This window comes from Lampris incognitus, chromosome 1 (assembly GCF_029633865.1).
Source record: "Lampris incognitus isolate fLamInc1 chromosome 1, fLamInc1.hap2, whole genome shotgun sequence".
NCBI lineage: Eukaryota > Metazoa > Chordata > Actinopteri > Lampriformes > Lampridae > Lampris > Lampris incognitus.
The window spans coordinates 140,251,432-140,262,168 of NC_079211.1; the positions used below are offsets into that span (position 1 = coordinate 140,251,432).

Consider the following 10,737-nt stretch of genomic DNA (forward strand, 5'->3'; position numbering starts at 1 on the left):
ACATTGCGTCATTACGTTGTGCGTGCTCCAGCTCGTTGCTCACTGCAAGGACGAAGCAGAAGGGGAAACAATGTCGGCTGTATGAGAGCGTGACTGATTTCGCAAACACGAGTCGGATGCTGGGAAAGGAAAAAAAAAATGTAAAAAGAAGGAAGAATTTCACAAGTCACTGTGAGGATCGCTGGATAAATTTGTCAACACTTCCAGAGATGTGGTGGCTGAGCAGGCGGACAAAGCTAGCAGGTGCATGTGACTGTGAATGTAGGCTATGTCTAATGACCGGTCAGGAAAATGATCTAAAATCTGAACGAAATTTAGGCTATAGAGCTGAAATATTGAATTGTAACATACGGTCATTCTTCAACATGCCAAAATAAATTGACAGCTGAGCTGGCTTGATGTAAAGCCAACAGCAGATTTTTTTTCTCCTTTGAAAGACTAAATAGTAAAAAGTCATAGCTGAGACTATGTGCATGGTGATGCTGTATTATTCTACCTGTTAAAAATGCACTGCACCGAGATTACGTGTGCAGTAGAACTAGAATAGCTGCGTGCAATACAACTAGAATAGCTGTGTGCAGAACTAAAATAGCTGCATGTAGTACAACTAGAATAGCTGTGTGCAGTAGAACCAGAATACCTGTGTGCAGTACAACTAGAATAGCTGTGTGCAGTACAACTAGAATAGCTGTGTGCAGTAGAACCAGAATACCTGTGTGCAGTACAACTAGAATAGCTGCATGCAGTAGAACTAGAATAGCTTCATGCAGTACAACTAGAATAGCTGCATGCAGTACAACTAGAATAGCTGTGTGCAGTACAACTAGAATAGCTGCATGCAGTAGAACTAGAATAGCTTCATGCAGTACTAGAATAGCTGTGTGCAGTACAACTAGAATAGCTGCATGCAGTAGATCTAGAATAGCTCAGTGCAGTACAACTAGAATAGCTGTGTGCAGTACAGCTACAATAGCGTGCAGTACAACTAGAATAGCTGCATGCAGTAGAACTACAATAGCTGTATGCATGTGTCCATAATTAATGCGCATGCTTGTCAACGAGCAAGGCTTTGCACATCAAGTTCGCACAGAGCCTTGTACCCCCCCCCCCCCCCCCGTGACGGCCCTGCTGACACTCATTCTTAAAAAGGAATCCATCAGTGTATAATGTATTATTTAATTTAGCAAACATGTCCATTGAAATAAACTGAAATGATATCTCATTTGTCTGTGCACATCATGCGCTAATAAATCTGGTCAAAAAGTCCAAATTCGAATCAGCCCCGATACTATTGTTTTATTTCATCACAATAATTGCATTATCAGCAATCTCAGACACCAAGTAACATATTCCTCCCAGCACTTCAGATCGTCTCTCTATGTGGGGGGGTGATGAACTTTGTGATAGCGTGGCGCTCGTTGCATAATCCCATAATCCCATATCTGTCAACAGCTGAAATTCAGTTCAAGTATTGTGATGGCCCAAAGGCAATTGTAATTGTTGAAATATTTTGTTTTTGTTTGTGTCTGAAAAATAAATATGAATTTGCTCTTAAATAGTTTGATAGTCCATTCTGGTTAATGGCTGATTGCTGTTAGGGATTTTTCACATACTGTTCATGTGGAAATAAAAGTTAAAATTAGATGATCAAAATTTCATTGTCATACATTATGCATATATATTGGAAATTCAACTGCAATTTGATCTAATTATTTCAGTTTAATAACGTCAGTTCTGAACTACCATAAATACTTTTCCATTCATTATGTTATCACCTTCACAGCAATTCCCCTATTGATGAGCATATTGTTTACACTAGTACATAATAAGTAGTCGTTAAACTGGTACATCAAGAACCTTAAGGCTATGTTTCAAATTTGAGTATATGGTGGATAGATAGTTTATTAGCAAACATTCATAATCCGGTGTGGTACAGTATCTAGAAAATACATCTTTTTTCTCTTGACCAAAAATGCTTCTTTCAATCAATTTTAATCAAAATATTGGATGGAAATTCCTAAGAGTAAAAATAATCTGACCCCCCTACATCTCTCCTTTCACTACATCTACCATCCCCCTCTCTCTGTTTCTCTCTCCCCTTCTATCTCTATTTCCATCTATATCTCTGTGACTTGTCTGTTCCTCTCTCTTTCCCTTCCCTTGTCATCTCCATTTACTGATGAAGGCCGGTCTTGTTGAAGGCAGACTTCTAGTTGTGCCCTTCCTTGTTCTTGCTGTATGAACTGGGGATGTTGTCATGGGAGGCCGGTGAGGGAAGGGGTTAGGGTCCTCTCTGGTACTTTTGCAGGCTTTGAGCTTGGATTTCTCTAAAGAGCAGTCTGGTATCATCCCCTATTCTACAGTCTGATTCAGCAGCTGCCTGTAAAAGCCACTCAGGTCCCTCTGCTTCCTCACATCCAGGGCAGCTATCTGTCTGTTTCTCCAGACATTTTCTTCTTGGCCTCAAGCATCTGTTTTTGAAAGTCCTCATAAACAGCATCATAGCCATACACAGTACTGTCCTGCTCCAGTGCCTTCTGCTTCTCCAGTTGAGTCTGCTTCGTCATCCTCTTCTTCACTGCTTCCTTTTGCAGACTCTGACTGTGGTCTCATCATCAGAGTCATCGTCAAACACTGAGGGTCTCTGTAACGTATTCGTCTTGGATGCTCCCTTCTCCTGGGCCAAGTTGAGCCTGTGCCTTAATTCAGTGTCCCACAATGTTAGCCAGCTCGAACTAGCCAAAGAGCAATCAGTGAATTTTGTCATTAGTACAGTAAAAAAACAAAACAATTAATGAGTCGTAATTAATCGCAGTTTTGTTTACTGGGTACCGCCATCTTGTTTAATTGACAGATACTCTCCCACCTACTTCCTGAAGGAGGCACTTGGATCAATCTGCCCAGCTGTGCTGTCTATTGTTAATAGCTCCTTAAGCTATTTTGTTTTGATTTGATTGATAAAGTATAAGAAAGGGGTAGGACCAGAAAAGTTCTTTACTTCATCCTACGCCCTTTTTGAACATGGTCTAGTTATTACTTGTGTTGTTACAGAGAGTTTGCAAAATATGTTCACTATTATTTCCATTTGTTCTTGTATTCCTGCCTGTGTATTTTAGTTTGTTATTTTAGCATGTTCGAAATAAAATCAATCAATCAAAAAAGCTCTGCCTGTTTTCCCACCTGTTTTAAACATGCTACAGTCCAGCCTCTAACAAAAAACTATTCATAGTGTTCCATTTTAGCAATATGAGTTCCTCTTAATGACACTAGCTAAAATTTCCTTCTCATAACTGATCCAAGAAGCTACTGAGACCAACTTTTACTAAGGAATTGGGTGAAAGCTTGAGCTTAGAGAAGTGGGCAGGGATGACCCTGTTGCTATGAATGACGCCATGTTTCCTGAATGCACTCACTTACTATGCACACAGTGATTGGCTGACAGGGGACCGGTCTGCATGTTGGTATACCCTTCCTAACAAAACACTCTGAAGTTTAGGTCGGATCAATTCCTCAAATATTTTGGAATGGATTCAAATGCAGCCCCATACAGTAGAATAGCAATGCAATGGTGGGAGGTAAAAACCATGCTGCCATCATCAAATGAATTTATCTTTTAAAAAAAATGTAAGTGCTGCTGATTACATACATGATACAAAAAAAAAGAAAGAAAGAAAAAAAAAGACTTGCTCAAGGAGACTTTATTTTTGGGTGATCAATGTAGCCTCTTATACATCCACCACTTCCTGAAATAATTGGACAGACTATCTAGGCTTTAAAATGCAGCCTTTCGTTAATAATGTGGCATGATCATGTCTGACAGGTATAAGCCCGACATATTGCCACGCTAACATAGTTTTGGAAAAAGCGATTGCCATCTCCACCGATAGCCTTTTTGGATAACAATAGTATGTTTGAGAAATTCCAGTCTGGTTTCAGAGCCCTCCACAGTATGGAGACTGCTTTCATTAAGGTCACTGACAACTTTATATTGGCAACTGAAGCTGGTCATCCTGCAATTTTGGTTCTTTTAGATTTGAGTGCAGTGTTTGATACTGTGGACCACACTAGTATTTGATGAATTGCCTTGAAAAGCAAGTGGGTCGGGTCTCAGTAGGATTGCTCTTGAGTTGCTGCACTCCTACCTTCTAAATAGAGCCATATCTATGGGAAATTGTCATGACAATTATTTAATTCCCACTCTGACATTACATGAGGAACAAGACAAAAAACTCTTACAGTTTTGTCACACGATTTTAATATATGTTCAATGAACAGACGCATTCAAACCCAGGTGCTTGAATGCACGCCGATCAATACAGTAGTCTCTCTTATACGGCAGTTGTCTGTTCTTCCCCTCCTTATCTCATGTCTTCCAGCTTTCATCCACCAAGGCCATATCTGAGATTAGCGTGTACAGACTTGCTACACTCAGTGAGTCTCCCATACAGCCAACAATTAACAATACATTTATTTGTGCACCTGGAGAAGACACTTTATAAGACTACATTTGTTCTATTACATATGGACTATGTTCTATTACACACGGACTTCAAGCATCTATCTAAGCAATGTAAGGTCATGTTGAAAGATTAAAAGCAAGCAAACATCAAATATACACTACCGTTCAAAAGTTTGGGATCACCCAAACAATTTCGTGTTTTCCATGAAAAGTCACACTTATTCACCACCATATGTTGTGAAATGAATAGAAAATAGAGTCAAGACATTGACAAGGTTAGAAATAATGATTTGTATTTGAAATAAGATTTTTTTTACATCAAACTTTGCTTTCGTCAAAGAATCCTCCATTTGCAGCAATTACAGCATTGCAGACCTTTGGCATTCTAGCTGTTAATTTGTTGAGGTAATCTGGAGAAATTGCACCCCACGCTTCCAGAAGCAGCTCCCACAAGTTGGATTGGTTGGATGGGCACCTCTTTGAGCAGATTGAGTTTCTGGAGCATCACATTTGTGGGGTCAATTAAACGCTCAAAATGGCCAGAAAAAGAGAACTTTCATCTGAAACTCGACAGTCTATTCTTGTTCTTAGAAATGAAGGCTATTCCATGCGAGAAATTGCTAAGAAATTGAAGATTTCCTACACCGGTGTGTACTACTCCCTTCAGAGGACAGCACAAACAGGCTCTAACAGGTACTATTTAATGAAGATGCCAGTTGGGGACCTGTGAGGCGTCTGTTTCTCAAACTAGAGACTCTAATGTACTTATCTTCTTGCTCAGTTGTGCAACGCGGCCTCCCACTTCTTTTTCTACTCTGGTTAGAGCCTGTTTGTGCTGTCCTCTGAAGGGAGTAGTACACACCGGTGTAGGAAATCTTCAATTTCTTAGCAATTTCTCGCATGGAATAGCCTTCATTTCTAAGAACAAGAATAGACTGTCGAGTTTCAGATGAAAGTTCTCTTTTTCTGGCCATTTTGAGCGTTTAATTGACCCCACAAATGTGATGCTCCAGAAACTCAATCTGCTCAAAGAAGTGCCCATCCAACCAATCCAACTTGTGGGAGCTGCTTCTGGAAGCGTGGGGTGCAATTTCTCCAGATTACTTCAACAAATTAACAGCTAGAATGCCAAAGGTCTGCAATGCTGTAATTGCTGCAAATGGAGGATTCTTTGACGAAAGCAAAGTTTGATGTAAAAAAAATCTTATTTCAAATACAAATCATTATTTCTAACCTTGTCAATGTCTTGACTCTATTTTCTATTCATTTCACAACATATGGTGGTGAATAAGTGTGACTTTTCATGGAAAACACAAAATTGTTTGGGTGATCCCAAACTTTTGAACGGTAGTGTAAATTGCCCTCACAGAAATATATCCTCTTCATCTTACACAAACGGCTCGTGTTCTATTATAACAGGCGTCTGAAACTGAGATTTGACCAGAAATGTAAAGTGCTTTGAGTGGCTGTTGCAGCTAGAAAAGCTCTATATAAAATGCAACTTGACTGATTGATTGATCTGCTCATTTTACTAGTGGTGTCCCACAAGGGTCAGTGCTAGGCCCCCTGCGTCAGGTCATTCATAACCAAAATGTATTCTTCCACCATTATGACCCGGCTCTTCGTTCCTGTCAATACCACCAACTTTAGCACTTTGGCTCCCTTTAAGGTCCGTCTTACTGATATCCATAGTTGGATGTCCCAAAATTCTCTTTAGGTGAATTCTGAGAAATCAGTTCTTGTATTTGGTCCTGCTAACTGCACATCCCTTTTATGTGACAAACTGAAAAGTCTGTTGGCATATGTGAAACTGGTGGCAAACAATCTGGGTGTTTTATTTGATTTCTGAGCAGTGTCTTCGTGATCAAATTAAAAGAGTTGTCCAATCTTCTTTTATTCAGAGAAACATCCAGTGGTGCCTGGAAGCTCATTCTTACACAATCAGGCCGACCCTTATTTCTAAGATCATCACATGTTTGTGACAGTTGTGAGGATGTGATGACTGAAGAGTCATTAAGACAGCTATTTATATGTCATACTGAGGGAAGCCTCTAGCCTAATCTGAACTGTATCCTATGGATGTGTGTGTGTGTGTGTGTGTGTGTGTGTGTGTGTGTGTGTGTGTGTGTGTGTGTGTGTGGACACACACGTGTGCATGCATGCATGTGAGGTGGGGTACCAATGGATTCCTGGAAAGAAATGTAACCAATTCCTTACATGAAATTCATCAAAAATATGTAAATTACCTCATTTGTTATTAATGTTTTTAATAAACTACTGTAAAGAGCTGCAAAGTAAATTGATCAACAATAATAGGCCATGGGCAGAAAATAAAGTAGTTTAAAATCCATTTGCCCACGTTCTTTTACTTGAGAGGTTGAGGCACGATTAGACAATTAAATCTAATAATAATCAAGGCTGAGGATTTCAGTCTCTGACTTGATTCTGGATTCTTTTCAGATCAGATGGCAAAATCAAATCTGGGGTTTGGCCTAGCACAGTAAAAAGCCTACATGAAGCCTTCTCTACTATTTAAACATCATTATTGCCCAACAAAACTGCTTTGAGTTTACCAAGAGGATTTTAACCAAAGTTCAACTGGAAGCCTACGGGTCGGCCAGGTATTTATTGAAAAGAGTGCATTTCTATTGCACTTCTCTAGTGCTTTACAGTGAAACAACAGCATCATATTACAGTATGGGTGGACCCAGTAGGATTAAACCCCTTAGATTTTTGACAGTGTAAGTACCATGCTCAAGATATACGTTACCACAACACCAGACTGCACTCTACTAACTGAACTACACAGGACCACGAGGGTAATTGCTATCGGTTTTGGTAATGATTTAATGGGTGTAGCTACCTAGCTAATGATCTTTACATTTTCAGCAGCATCTGGCAGACCTTACCCAATGCACAACCTCCTCAGACCATGGACAGTAATGAACATCAATTGTTTTGAAAACAATTGAAAAGTAAATTGTTTTGGTTTTTCGTCTGACCCATGATTAGGCTACTCATAGTAGATTAATTTGACAAATAATCAGAATATTAGTGGCTGTTTGTGGTATGATGTGACAGATGCATATTCAATTATTTTCCCTGTAACACAATAGTCTCATTAATTAGTTAAGATGGCTAATATCGCAATTCCACATCACAGCCAGGGCTGTCTAGCAGACATTTAAAAAGGCAGTAAATGAGGGCACATGAAATACATGTGTCAGCACACATGAAAAACCTGCCCTCCACCAATGCTCTTCCTACGCTGATGTTTGTTTTGTTTAAGTGTTTCTCACTTTGAGAATATTAAGTCCTGTGAGACTGCAACTGCAGTTTAGGGCTGTAATAAACTTGACTTGCTAGAACAGCAAGGGTGTGCAAGTCTATAAAACATCACTTTTGCATTAGCCTTCATAATCACACAGTTAATATAGTCATTGAATTTGAGTTGCCTTTTGGCTGGACCGGATGGCGGACCAGCCCTACAAACGCCAATGACCCTGACTGATTGACTGAGCGACCACGTTAGCATGGCTGACTGATTTATAATGTTTAGAGTGATTCATTGACTGACTGACTGAGTGATCAGTTTGACACGATTGGGCTGCTGAACCAGGTGACCAATGACATCACTGAAGTTACACGACTGATCGGCCAAGAGGCATGAGGAAAACAGCACAGTTAAAGCACCCCAAACAACAATCACTCTGACAAAACATTCACTGGTGAATTCACAAAAGGATTACACAGCTTTTGCGGCTGCTAAACCTGCACAAATAAGACAAAAATAAATAGTGTGGTTTTTCAAAGCACCCGCGCAAAGGGTGAAATGTATGGGGCACCAAGGGTAACAGACCTTTTTTCATAGACAAAATGCCTGTATCTGCGTTGCCAAAAGTCACTATTTATACTTTGCCACATGGATAAACGCAATCAGATGCAAAACAAGGGCAAATTGCACTCATCTGCAAAACTTTACAAGTATACCTGGCTGCAGCCTGCAGAACAGGGCGGCCCACCGTTTGATTCGATTGGTTTAACTGTTGAATTTGGGTGGGGTTAAATGTCGATTTCATCGGTGTGGCCTTGAGTTTGGGTGGGGTTAAACAGGGTTGGGGTTAGGGGTGGGATTAAACAGTCAACATTGAATCCTGCCCCATTCTGCAGGCTGCAGCCAGGTACTCCTCAAACTTTATGGCCGTTTTTGTGCTGTAATCTAATTCGTTCAAATTTTTTTTTCATCTGTGATTTATGTTTGTTTTTCTTGTCCTTTTGTATCTATCCAAGTTGGAGAGTACTGCTGGCGTCGTGTGTGGCTGCTGCTTCTCCCTCTCGTAGCCCCCCTTCCTATCCACCCCTGTATGTCTGTGTTATGTTTATCTGTCGTCTTGTTTCATCCCGTTTCTTGTAAAGCGACTTTGAGTATTGGAAAAGCGCTATATAAGATTGATTTATTATTATTATTATTATTGTGTATCTGATCTTGAGACGGGGCAGATGGCAGGTGTAAGCTATATGCAATCCATGGTGCCATCAGTGGCCACAATCCATTCTTTGTGAATTCGCCTGTCAATAGAGAGTGGGTCTTAAAAAATCAGAGACATCCTTGGATAGAAACAGATGAAAGAGGAGGGGGAGTTATCAGATAATTAAAATAGTTATTACAATTAAGTTCTCTTTCAAATCAAACATCCTAAAATATGAGTGAAAAAGTATTGTTCTTGAAAGTACATTTATAACCTTCTTTTTTTTTTACTTGAACATAGCTTAACCATGTCATGTGATATGCTACTTCAGTACACTTGAACAACAAATATTTGAGCCCACAACAGAAAATTGCAGGTGAGCATTTAATATCCAGGAGTTCACATTATAGACACTACCACTGACTATCCCTGTAACAAACTGGCCACAATTTCCAACAATGACCATACACGATCCAGCCATATGCTAGGTTTTGACCTAGTCTTGTTGCCAAAGACCTGTACAACATCAGAATGAGGCAGAGGGCAGGTAAGACTGATGGTTGGTTCTACCTAATCTTGCAACTGCCTGTCTGAAACACTAGCTGTTAGTCAGGGTTTGGAAAATTTCCCAAATGGATTCTTTTTTTTCATCAAAGACCTGTCAATATTCCTTGGAGGATATTCCTGATGTTTTCCTGTTTCCTGTTGTTTTAAGTGCTCTATTTCCTCCCATGCTTCACTTAAATGTAGCCTGGTAAAATTTGAATGACCCATGACACAAAACTATATTCAGGGTTCCTTATTACCCAACTACTCCCAAAAAGGAGAGAGCAGTATTAAACTAATTTGGAGTTTTCAAGTGATATAGATTTATCAAAGATTTTCCGATACAAACAGATTTGCAACTTTAGACACGATGTCTCACTTCAAAATGTAGCCCGTACATCTAAAAAGAGACTTCACTATTCCTGGTCACTAATCTACCCCCTATGTAGTACTTTAACATTCAAATAGAGTGCCCAAAATCTTAGGTTAACTTAACGGCCTACAGAGACCAGTATCTAATCAGTAACCAAACATAAAGTGCATAAATAACTGTAGCGGTAACACTTCTGTTAACACAAAATAAAATAAAATAAACAAAACAACATAAGGTCAGTTTCTATAAAACATGAAACATTTGGTAAATTAATAATGAATGAAATCCAAATGAAATGTGCAGTATATCTCAAAATACAACATTTTATCTCGGCACTAACTCAGATGCACAAAATGGCGGCCACCATACAACCCCATGCAGCACTACACAGCGAAAATAAACATTTTCGGCACAATGTGCACAAATTAAATGCTCTCAGACATGAAGGATAACAAAACACATCTCTGTGAAATGAACTTACAGTGCTTTCCGAACGTTATCAACCTCACGGTCCTCCCATGAGTCACCCAGCACACGTAGATAAAATCTGTAAACATCGGACCAACTACTTCACCGTCGACGGTAAACATTATATTTTGTCCTTCTATACAACCATATTAATGTCGGTCTTTTGATCATTTTGTACAGAAATAACATTTTAACCATATTTACCCCTTTTAAATTGGCAAACGCTCCCCAAAAAAGCAAATGAGTCAGCCGACACGGAAGACCCTCCACTTTCTGTTTCCTCTCGCGCTATTTCCGTGGGCGAATTTCCGAAACGTAGGATGGAAGGGGAAGGCTCATTCATAAAGAAGCGTTGCTGCGTTTCGGAAATTTGCGTTCCAAGGGTTGGGGGTTACCGGAAAGGGCACAGTGCCACCTAGTGG

General features: G+C 39.8%; 1 long non-coding RNA gene across 1 annotated transcript in view; it reads right to left on the minus strand.

Moving 5' to 3' along the window:
- Positions 1 to 10,590, minus strand: part of LOC130120108 (uncharacterized) — a 46,151-nt gene extending 35,561 nt beyond the window's left edge. The window contains exons 1-2 of the long non-coding RNA XR_008810877.1: positions 10,520 to 10,590; positions 10,329 to 10,394 (exon numbers count right to left, since the gene is read on the minus strand). This is a non-coding gene — a long non-coding RNA (uncharacterized LOC130120108). The remainder of the gene's footprint in view (positions 1 to 10,328; positions 10,395 to 10,519) is intronic.
- Positions 10,591 to 10,737: the final 147 nt, after the last annotated feature.